At 36.0% G+C, this 11,919-nt stretch overlaps 3 pseudogenes; 2 read left to right on the forward strand and 1 right to left on the reverse strand.

Moving 5' to 3' along the window:
• Positions 1–2,150: 2,150 nt before the first annotated feature.
• Positions 2,151–2,573, forward strand: LOC105421797 (auxin-responsive protein SAUR68 pseudogene; annotated as a pseudogene).
• Positions 2,574–9,021: 6,448 nt separating this feature from the next.
• Positions 9,022–9,444, reverse strand: LOC105421817 (auxin-responsive protein SAUR36 pseudogene; annotated as a pseudogene).
• Positions 9,445–10,308: 864 nt separating this feature from the next.
• LOC105421818 (auxin-responsive protein SAUR36 pseudogene) lies at positions 10,309–10,728 on the forward strand (annotated as a pseudogene).
• The last annotated feature ends 1,191 nt before the right edge of the window (positions 10,729–11,919 follow it).

Raw genomic sequence — 11,919 nt, forward strand, 5'->3', positions numbered from 1 at the left:
ATTCTTCACATTATTAAGAAATGGATCTTTTCTTGAGCCGACCCTAAATAGTTGAGAAAAGGCTATGATGATGACGATGATATCTTTTCTTAGAAGTAGCTCTTATTTTTAGATAACTGGATTTGAACGTTGTATGATGTCCTTTGACCTTCATTGTTTAACTGAAGAAAATAGGCTGGACTTTAGAGGAACCATTTTTCCAATTTGATTTTAGCAGAAAAAGTAAGAGAAATTGTCTATCAAGAAGCCAAAGGAATGATAACATTTGGTGTATAAATTTGTTGCATTTGATCAAAACTGAATATTGTTTGCATAAAGGACAAGCATGTTAAAATTGTTAAAGTGTATTTTCTAGAAATTGTATTAGTCTTTATTTTATTTTATCATGAGTGATGTAGTGATGTTGCAGTTGTAAGTTTGTGTAGCAGGAAGTTATAAAACTACTAGGTGGTTAGTAGTTATTGTTGTAACTTAGAAGTTATTGTTGTAAGTGGGGAGTTATCGTAGTAAATATGGTGGTAAGAACCTCTATTTAGAGAGAGGTGTGTGGTGGGAAAATCGGCTCACATATTTAAGGTTAATCTTGGATTTCAAGATTGTAATGTCTTTTGTACCCTTGGGTCATATGTATTAAGGTTAATCTTGGGTGTCAAGATTGTAATGCCTTTGTGCACCTCATGTTTTTCTTTAATGAATGTTTTTCTTCCACTTTATCTTGGCAATCCTTCTTTTTTGTATTTGATTGTGAGTTTTGGGCTAGTGTGATATTGTTACACTAATTGAGAAGTGGATTGTTCCGGTGATGTGGCATTCATCTTTCTTTACAAAGCAATAGCTTTGTTCCGCCTCCAAATAAAATCCTGAATGCAAGACTACAGGCGAACTCAAAGTCCATGTTGAATCATGTTTTCAGGGATGGTTTGATGAAGTGCTAGCAAAGCGAGAGAGCTTCTACTAGAGACCATGGAAACTAATGCTTTCTCCACTCTTTGGGTGCATTCTTTCTGAATAGGGAGTCTATGTGCTCCATTACAAAGGCCTCACAGGGCACTCTCTTCTTCAGTCATCAATAGGCACTCTCTTCTTCAGCCATCAATAGTAACTCTTTAAAGATGGGACGGTTAAGATAATCTAAAGGAATCACGAAACGGCTTCTATCTATTGTATAAATGACAAAGTGGCCCTCATCGGATATCAGTCCAACTTTCTCACAAGTAGTTGCTTTATGGGGAATTCCCATCCTTTTTCTCATGACTTGCTTATGCGATTTGTGAGTGATCCTCTTCGAGTTGATCATGTTTGAGCAAGGAGAGAAAACCACAGGAGATTGTGAACTGAACTGGAGGGTAAACTTCGAATATGAGAGGAGGTGATGATGAAGTGAAATGGAGGCAATAGATCTATATCGCATATTGGGGACTGCACTGTGGCGCCACAAAATGGCTAGAGACAGGGAAGGGGGAATTCTGAGAGATGCAATAAAAACAAATGTGATTACACATGTTGGGTTGCAAGGAGTGCATTGGCACATGAAATGTGCTTTCATATTTCATTGGTCGACCTCAAATCATTGGGACGAGGTTTGAATAATGATGATTTCATATTACAAATTACGGCCACAGATTTTAAAGTACTTAATATTCAACAAAAGCCTATGAGACCATGCTGGATAGGGCCCAGGTGAGGACCTTCATTCAAAACTGTGCATATGGCAAGTTCGTTAGGCAACATGCCATGAGGCATTGTTTTTTGAAACTTTATCTCAAAACCAAACCACTTTCCTTTAGTTAAAACCATTTGTAAAGAGCTCAAGCAAGACTTTAATCCTTGTGGGCCAATTGAGTGTGGTCTATAAAGGCAAGTGGAGAAGTGACGCCCCAACTAACTCCAAAACTTGACTCAATACACCAATTCATGTGCTGCTGCACTCCTTGTAACCCAACAACAATGGCATCCTCTCTCTCACTCTCTCTCTCCATTCTTCAATATAAGACCAGCGCATCACTTCCCATTCTCACTACCGCAAGCTCTTTCTTGCACTACAAACTCTTCTATTCTCATCTTGTCTTCTCTTCTTTCCTGATACAACCGTAAGTTCCTCTACTTGCTTGAAGAAGAATATTAAGTTCTTCTAAACTTTGTATTCAGTCATGATTAATTCAAAGAGGCTCTTGGAGATGGCACGCAAATGGCAAAAGCAAGCCATCGGTCAGAGGAGAAGAATATCCCTCAAAAGAAATATCAGTGACCGAATGGATTCAGTTGCTGCTGAGGGTCATTTTGTGATTTATACAGTAGATGGAAGCCGATTCATGATTCCCTTAGCGTTTCTTAATCGCCCCATCTTTCGAGAGTTGCTCTTGATGGCTGAAGAAGAGTTTGGACTCACAGGGCGCCATCCTCTGACTTTGCCTTGCGAATCGTTTGTGATGGAGTACATAGTCCACCTTTTGAACAAGAATGCATCAATGGAGGTGGAAAAGGCATTGGTTTCCATGGCATGTTGCAGAGGCTCTCATCCTTCTCTAGTCCTTGAACCATTCTCGGAGCCAATGATTCTCCGTAGCTTTTGAGACATAATTGTTAATTGAAATACAACCCCCAAGATTCAATTTGAAGGGGCAAAACCATCTCTTGTCTTTGTACATAAAACTCACAATTTTGTTCCTAAGCAATTTCTTTATGCACCAGATTAAATTTTGGTTCTAGATGAATGGTTGTAGTAAAGCTTTTCATATCGAGATAAAAGCTTTGCAATTTGTTTAAAATATGGATCTTCTCATAAGGCGAATATGATCTAATGTCTTAACCATGCTAAATTTTGGGTTATTCCATCTCCTCATTCCTCTTTGAAGTTAGGCCCGTTAATGGGCCTCGGCCTGGTTTTTTTATAGGGTTTCTGATTGGGTTCAGGTTGCTTGTTAAGGCAGCAAGTGGCCTAGTAAGCCCGACATATTTTTCAGACCCCGGCTAGTGCTAGCCTGCCCCGGATTTTTTTTAGCATGTATTAGGAATATCAAATTTTCTTCTACCATATTTATATGCACGAAATTTTGTCCGGTCTCGGGTCTTGTTATGGTGGATTCGAGTCTGACTTGGTGAGGCCCAAAAATTCCACTTTGTGCGCGGACCAGGCTCCGGCCCAGGCCAGCCAGTCCATAACAACCTTATTTTACCTACCACCATATGCTTACGAGGCTTTGGGAAGAGGTAATTTTTCGTGGTCCATGATAGTAATATTTATTGAGCAAGCTTTCTATGCTTCTCCTACATCATAGACGTTCTATCCTCCCCTTTATCCAACCGTCCATTCTGAATGGAGCGTTAAGATTGCCCCAATCACAATGTCACATTTCTACAATATTTTATTTTTAATTTTTTTCTATAAACTATTTTAACACCAAACTTTGGACGTCCATTCCTCTATTAAACTCGCACTCGCAAAAAATATAAAAAAAGTATTTTCAATAAAATAAAATGACCAAAATACCCCTAAAAATTTTAAGGGGTATTTTGGTCATTATATTTTATAGAAAAATTATTTTTAATATTTTTTATAAGTGCGCCCCAATGAGAAGATGGCAAGTATGAAATTTTACATTCATACAAATTATATAAAAGAAACTAAAAATAAAATACTTAGAGATGTCGGATCTAAGATCGAACGATGAGTGGCTCTCTTGATCAAAATTGAACGGCTGGATGGTACGGAGAGGATAGAACTTCTATGCCATAAGAGAAGCATAGATACCTTTCCCATATTTATGTAAGGACATTTATTTGTAGATCAGTCTAATAACTTACCTCTCTTAAGAAATGCAATTGTGACTCATTCTTGATTATCTGCAACCAGGATTTCATCAACATGGGAACGCTTAAAAAATAATTACCGAACTATCTCATCAGAATTAGTAGGCCCGAGTTCTAGGTATAATAATTAAGTAATTATTTTTACTTTAAATAATACTAACTTTAATATTATTATGGTTAATTATTTTGTTTTAAATAGAATTATTATATATTATTAAACTATATTACTATTTAAAAAATTAGAAAATAAATAATTATGGCATGTAGTCTATAATTGTAATTATAATAATACATGAGAGTTTAATAATAGCCATTATTATAATAACTAATTCTTCTGAATATAAATTTGATTGGAAAAAAGGCTAGGGTTGTGGAGGTAGCACCCCACACTATGCTCATCATGTTGTAGTTTCCATTCCCACCACTAACACCTTCAAAAAAGTTAACTCAATCTACCCAAAAAGAAAAAGAAAAAAACAATATAAATTTGATAAATTATTGCGTTACTAATTTTAAACGTATTAAGTATTGTTAGTTTTATTATTTTTAATTCTTATAATTATTGATTTATTTTAATATCAGTTAGTTAGAAGTAAGAAAAAAAAATGTTATTAGTGTTGTTATTTTCCTTGTTTTATTTAATATATTTTATTAATAAAAAATTTATAGAAAATTACATACATATCCGTTATAGTTTCTATTATTATGGCTCTACCGAATAGCTTCCGATATCAAAACGGAAATTTCAAAAAAAAAACGATTTTACCCTTTTTCGGTTGTTAAACAACCGAATTCAAAGTATTTTCAATTGTTCAGGGCAATTTCGGTTTTTGAATAAGCGAAAATTTAAAATGTTAAGTTCTTATATTTTTTTTTCTCTCTTGTGGGTCTGGTATCCTCTCTCTACATTACATGAATAAAATTTTTTTTTTTTTTAACTCTCTCTCTCTCTCCCGTCTTTTTTTGGTTAAGTTTATAATCCTCAGATTTCTCCTAAATTTAGGGGTTTAAAATAGCTGATGTTATTAGTGTTGTTATTTTCCTTGTTATATTTAATACATTTTATTAATAAAAAATTTAGAAAAAATTACATACATATCCGTTATAGTTTCCATTATAATGACTCTACCGAATAGCTTCCGATATCAAAAAGAAAATTTAAAAAAAAAACGACTTTACCCTTTTTCGGTTGTTGAACAACCGAATTCAAAGTATTTTCAGTTGTTCGGGGCAATTTCGGTTTTTGAATAAGCGAAAATTTAAAATGTTAAATTTTTGTATTTTTTTCTCTCTCTTGTGGGTCTGGTATCATCTCTCTACCTCTCTCTGTACATTACATGAGTAAAAATATATAATTTTTTAACTCTCTCTCTCTCCCACCTTTTTTGGGTAAGTTCATAATGCTCAGATTTCTCCTAAATTTTGGGGCTCAAACTAGCTGTTCTCTGATTTTATCGGATAACCATGACGTCAAAGAGGTAGAGAGAGAATACGCCACAAGATTTATTCTAATCTCATAATCCCTCATATTTCTCTCAAGCTAGTTGTTCCCCTTTGATTTTATCCGATGCCTACGACTTCTGAGAGGTAGAGAAAATAGGCCACAAGAGAGAGAAAACATTTTTTGGTTATTGAAGAACTAAAAATTAAGCGAAAATTAAATTTTTCGTTTTTCAACAACGGAAAATTTTAAATTTTTGGTTCTCCAATAACCGAAATTCGTGTATTTTGAGTTGATTAACTTAAAATACTTTGAATTCGGTTGTTCAACAACCGAAAAAGGGTAAAGTCGTCTTTTTTTTAATTTTCATTTTGACATAAAAAAACATGATAGGAAATAACGGAAACTATTCGGTAGAACTGTAATAACAGAAACTATAACGGATATGTATGTAATTTTCCCAAAAATTTATAAAGGGTTGAGACTTTAAATTTTAGAATTAAAGTGCACCTAAAAAATCCATTGGAAAATGTTGTTTTAGCATTGAAAAACCCTCTAATTAATCATCTCGGCATCTAGATGTATAACTACAGAAAAAAAAAAGATTTGAAGTCACAAAAATAGTGCATCTTACAAGATATTATCCGGACAGTCCATTTTCAAGAATTTCATATATTCATAGATCTAGTTGGTTGAAACCAATTTTAGAGTATAAAATTTTATAAATAGGGATAAAAATAGATTTTTAGGCTATCCTAAAAAAACTTTACACCAATATTACATATTATGATAAAATTTAGAGATGCGCCTTAATTTGATTGTTTAAGATTGCAACCTTATGCAAACCACACTCATCTTATTAATTTTACATTCATCAGATAGATTAATGTGATGTTGAAAGTTAATATTGTAAAAATTTTGAGTATAAATTTCTATAAGTGTGACTATAATGTAATATTTTACAATCTAGTTTACGAAGATTACCTAGTATTTTTTTAACATGGAACAAGTATAAATAACTTTTTTTTTTAGAGGAATGTATAACATCAGAGCATTTACCTTATTTCAGAAGTGATACATTTCCTGTTTTTTATGAGTGTAACAGTAGATGTAGGCCAACTATAGATAGCTTTTAGAGACAGAAATATGTGGTTGCAAAGAGTGGAAAGGCACTAAGAAGTGGGTCTTTGATTAGTTGGCATTGGTTGTTTGGTGTTTTGCTACTTGGCCTTTGAGTGGATCGTCATTCAACTGTGTCACTTCAATGTGTTTATTCATAACATGCATTGGGCCCATGGTGGATGAGGTTTAAGCAAATCCGGGGAGGGTCCCCAACAAAAAGATATGGCTACCCTTGAATCAAACACTCAGGTGGTGCTGGAATGGTTTAAATTGAGTAAATTGTTAAATTGTTATACTTCTATGCGGCCAAGCTCGCATATGTAGAAATGTGGGCTACCACACGAGCTCTCATAAGTTTCTGAACCAACTGAAAATTCCCTTCCCTGAAACTGATTAAGCCTACAGTAAAAACCCCTGCAGTTAAAAAAGTGCACCGATAGGTATGAGGGAGTTTCTGACGCGCCTCTTCTGATCGCCAAACAAGTGTTCTGTTTCCAAATGGGGGATCCCAGTCTCAGCCGAAGAACCCATCTTTCAAATTTCACAGAGACACTGCTACACCGCTACTCATTACACGCTCTCTCTCTCTCTGCTTTTTCGTTTCCATGGAGTCCAGTTTCTTGCTTTATTATTCGTTTGTGTTCGAGGGTTGTTGTATACATCCCACCATTTCTTAACCAGCATCTTTATGTCTTCTCTCTGCATGTTCTCTTCCTTGCCGGTGTACCTCCCTGGCTTCAACCCTGTTCCAACAAACGCCACAATTTGACCTTCTTCAGCTCCACATTTTCCAAATGGCCACACAACATGGTCATAACCAGATTGTAAACCAGAATAATCGCCGTGTAAACATCCTTGATGAATATGCTCAAGAAGTACTCAAAAAAACTTAAACCAACACAACCCATTAACACTTCCATTCAAACCTAGAGAGAGAAACACACCCAACATTGTAGAGTAACTTAGAGAGAGAAAAACACACCCAAAATTGTAGAATAAACTAGAGAGAGAAACCCAATAATTGTAGAATTTAAAGAGAGGCCTAGATGGATCACCAAGGTGAGACAGCCATTGAACCTTCTCTGGTCACTGTTGGCAATACCCAATCTTGTATTGAGGGGTGTGAAAAACGTTTAGAAGTGACCAGACAAGATCAGGAAGATGGGAAGAAGTGGGGAGAGTGAGAGCCCATATGAAGCAGATGGAGTTAAGGAAGGAGCCTGGGTGTAGTTGGATTGAGTTAGGGGCAAAGTTCATGGATTTTTGCAGGGGATTTTGCAAGGGATTGAAGGTACCCTGTCTTTGATGAAATCTATAAAAAAAAATGGAGTTTTAGAGAAGATTGAGATCAAAGGCCATCAACGGCTTCCTTTGGCAAGGAGAGAGATGTTGGGAGAGAGAGGGGGATGTTTGGATGTTTGCATACACATGGAGAGAGAGAGAGGTTATTTACCCAAAAACAAAAAAAATGGACAGAGAGAGAGAGAGAGAGGGGTTAGGGAAACACGTGGAGAGAGAGATGAGTAATAAAAGACATTTTTTAAAATTTGTTTAGGTTAAAAAAAGAGCGTTAAAATGAATAAAGTTGGTTTCAAGGTTACAAGAAATAATGCATGAGATATCCATGCATTCAGAGGTTATAAAAAATAATACATGGGATCTCCATGCATCCCGAGGTTATAAGAAATAATACATGGGATCTCCATTAGTTTTCATTGTTTTTAGATGGAACACCTACTTGCATCCATCTTTAAAATGGATGCTTTACACTTTTTGGACCGCATATATAGTGGTGCAGTTCAGCCCGCTGAAACAATTTTTTTTAACTTTATGTATAAATTAATATGCAAGATCTAATTATGCGAAATGGTTTCGTGCAGCCTTAGTCATATCCAGAACCATGACACCACACCTTCTTCACCCACATTTTTGATGGGAGAAGAGCTTGTAGTGATCCAGATCAACTATCATACCTCTGAAGAGTTTCTTGGAAAAATGGATCAAGAGCAAAGAAAAAAGTCTCACCTTGTGATCTGGGCTGTCCATGTCAATGCACTGTGGATCAGTTACTTGGAGGATTTTACCTTTTTAGGTTGTCCAGTTTCATTTTCTTGTGATGGATATCAAGATTCAGGTGTTTTAGAATGTTTTTTCAGGCCTCAATTCTTCAAAACAATGGACTTTTCAGTGTGGGCCGAAAAGTGTACAGTGCACCTGTGGCAACATATGACAGACTCTTATTTATTTCCATGATATTTCCTTTTCATTCCCTTTTCAAGTAAGAAAAATGTCCTTGATGGGGCTTGCTAATGATCACATATTCGTTACAATGACAAGGGAATATTGTCATTTCTTCACTCTAGTAAGGAAAGGGTATGGTCTCTAGGAAGTACCATTTATTTCTGATTAATTAGATTTGAACATTGGATGTTGTCCTAAGGAAAGAGGCCAGACCTTTAGATGAGCCATTTTGCAATTTGATTTAACAGAAAAGGCAAGACAAATTGATGATGAAGAAGCTAAAGCAATGATAAATTTGGTGTATGAATTTGTTGAAGTTAAAAAAAATTACAAATTGTTTTTACAAAGGAAATGGCTTCGTTCAGCCTCCAAATAAGTCTTGAATGCAAGACTCGGGACTGGTGAACTCAAAATCCATGTTGAATCATGTTTGCAGGGGTAGTTTGATGAAGGGATAGGGAAGCAAGAGAGGTTCTGCATGAGGCCATGTAAGCCAGTGCTTTATCCAACTCTTTTGACGCATTTTTTCTCAAAAGGCAGACTATGTATTCCATTACCAATGCCTCACAGGGCACCCTGAGAGGATTGGATCCTACAAAACCGAACTCTTCTTTAGCCATCAAGAGTAACTCTCTAAAGATGGGGCGGTTAAGAAAAGCCAAAGGAATCACAAAGCGGCTTCCATCTGTTGTATAAATGACAAAGTGGCCCTCATCAGCAACTGGTCCAACTTCTTCACTAGTTGTTTTGAGGGAGGTTCGTTTCCTTTGTCTCATGGCTTGCTTCTGCCATTTGCGAGCGATCTCCAAAATCCTCTTCGAGTTGATCATGTTTCAGTAAGGAGATTGGACTAACTAAACTTCGAAGGTGAGGATGAGAGGGGACGAGACTGCAGGTGATGGTGAAGTGAATTGGAGGCTAAACTTTGAATATAAGTAGGAGAGGAGAGAAGACTATAGGTGATGGTGAAGTGAATTGGAGGCATTGAATTTATATATGGCATTTTTAGCCATGCACTGTGGCCACAAAATGGCTAGAGAAAGGGAAGGGAGAGTTATGAGAGAGACAATAAAACAAATGTGATTGTACTTGTTGGATTGGAAGGAGTACATTAGCACCTGAAATATGTTTTTCTATTTCATTGGCAAACAGGGGCCACAGGTTTCAGACATGATTGATATTCAACCAAAACTTATGTAAAAATAGTGGATTCGACTGGGAGATTTTTGGGGACCATTATTGAAAACTTTGTGTACATGCTAAGGTAGTTAGGCAACACCCCATGAGGATTTGTTTTATGTCGCATCATCTCAGAATCAAACCACTTGCTTTAGTTGAAACTGCATGTGAAAAGCTCAAGCAAGTCTTAAATCCTTGTGGACCGATTTAAGTGTGGTCTATGAAGGCAAGTAGAGAGGTTTTGACCCAACTAACTCCAAACATGAATCATGGCTCCATGTTCTGCTGCACACCTTGTAACCAGGCAATAATGGCATCCTCTCTCTCTCTCTCTCTCTCCATGCTTCAATATAAGACTAAGCTCATCACCTCCCATTCTCACTACCACAAGAGCTTTCTTGTACTACGAACGGTTCTATCCTCATCTTGCTTTCTCATCTTTCCTGAGACAAACATAAGTTCCCCTACTTGCCCAAAAGAACAATATTAAGTTCCTCTAAACTTTGTATTCAGCCATGATTAACTCAAAGAGGATCTTGGAGATAGCACGCAAATGGCAGAAGAAAGCTATGAGTCAGAGGAGGAGAATATCCCTCAAAAGCAATACCAGTAATCGAATAGATTCAATTGCTGCTGAGGGTCATTTTGTGATTTATACAGTAGACGGAAGCCGATTCATGGTTCCCTTAGCCTTTCTTGACCACCACATCTTTCGGGAGTTGCTCTTGATGGCTGAAGAGTTTGGACTCACAGGGTGTCATCCCATAACTTTGCCTTGCGAGTCATTTGTGATGGAGTACATAGTCTACCTGTTGAACAAGAATGCATCACTGGAGGTGGAGAAGGCATTGGTTTCCATGACATGTTGCAGAGCCTCTCATCCTGCTCTAGTCGTTGAACCATTCTCTGAGCCAATGATACTCCATAGCTTTTGAGCGGTTGTTAATTGAAATACAACCCCAAAGATTCAATTTGAAGGGGGCAACTAAACCATCTCTTGTCTTTGCACTTCATCAAATTTTGGTTCTGGATGAATGGTTGTAGTAAAGATTTTCATATCGAGATACCAGTTTTTTTCATAACAATTTGTTTGAGATATGGATCTTCTCATTAGGCCAATATGATTTAATGGCTTAGCAATGTTAAAACCTTGGGTTATTCCATCTTCTTCATTCCTTTTTTCAATTAGGCCTATTAATAGGCCTCGGCCTGGTTTTTTGCAGGGCCTGATTTCAGGTTGGGTTCAAGTTGCTTGTTAAGGCCTGTGCACGTGGCTTAGTAAGCCCGAAATATTTTTCGCACCCAGGCTAGTGCTAGCCCGGGCAAGATTTTTTTAAGGATATAATAGGAACATCAGATTTTCTTTTACCATATTTTTATGCCGACCTGCACGAACGTTGGTCCAGTTTCGGGTCTCATTATCATGAATTCAGGTCTGACTTTTTCAGGCCCAAAACTACACTTTTGTGCCCAGACCCGAGTCCGGTTGAGGGCGGCCAGCCCATTAACAGCCTTATTTTAGCTATTGCCATATGTCTACCAGGCTTTGGGAAGAGTTAATTTGTAGTATTTCATGATAGTACTACTAATAATCCATTTATTATGATATAATGATCAATATATCCAAAGTCAATTTGCTTCAGTATTTAAAAATAAATTGTAATTCAAGAAAGTAAAACTATAGTTTTAGGGATTGTTATATATTATTACACTATATTATTATTATTTTAAAATTAGAAAATTAAATAACTATGCTATATAATCAATAATCATAGTTATAATAATACATGAAAGTTTATGAATAATAACCATTATTATAATAACCAATTATTCTGATTATAATATTGTTGCTGTTTGGTATCAAAATAAATGTTGAACATCACTATGATAACAATATAAATTGGACAAATTATTATGCCACTAATTTTACATCTAGTTAATTATCATCAGTTTTACTATTTGTAATTCTTTTTACTATTTGTAATTCTTATAGTTGATATATAAGAGCATAATTATTGATTTACTTTGAACAAAATTATTTGTTGTTATATTTAATATATAACTTATTAGGAGAAAGTTTAAATAGGGTTGCAATGTTAAAATGTAGAACTAAGGAGCACCTTAAA

This window comes from Amborella trichopoda, chromosome 9, assembly GCF_054954075.1.
Source record: "Amborella trichopoda isolate Santa Cruz 75 chromosome 9, AtrichopodaSantaCruz75HAP2 v2.0, whole genome shotgun sequence".
Classification (NCBI taxonomy): domain Eukaryota; kingdom Viridiplantae; phylum Streptophyta; class Magnoliopsida; order Amborellales; family Amborellaceae; genus Amborella; species Amborella trichopoda.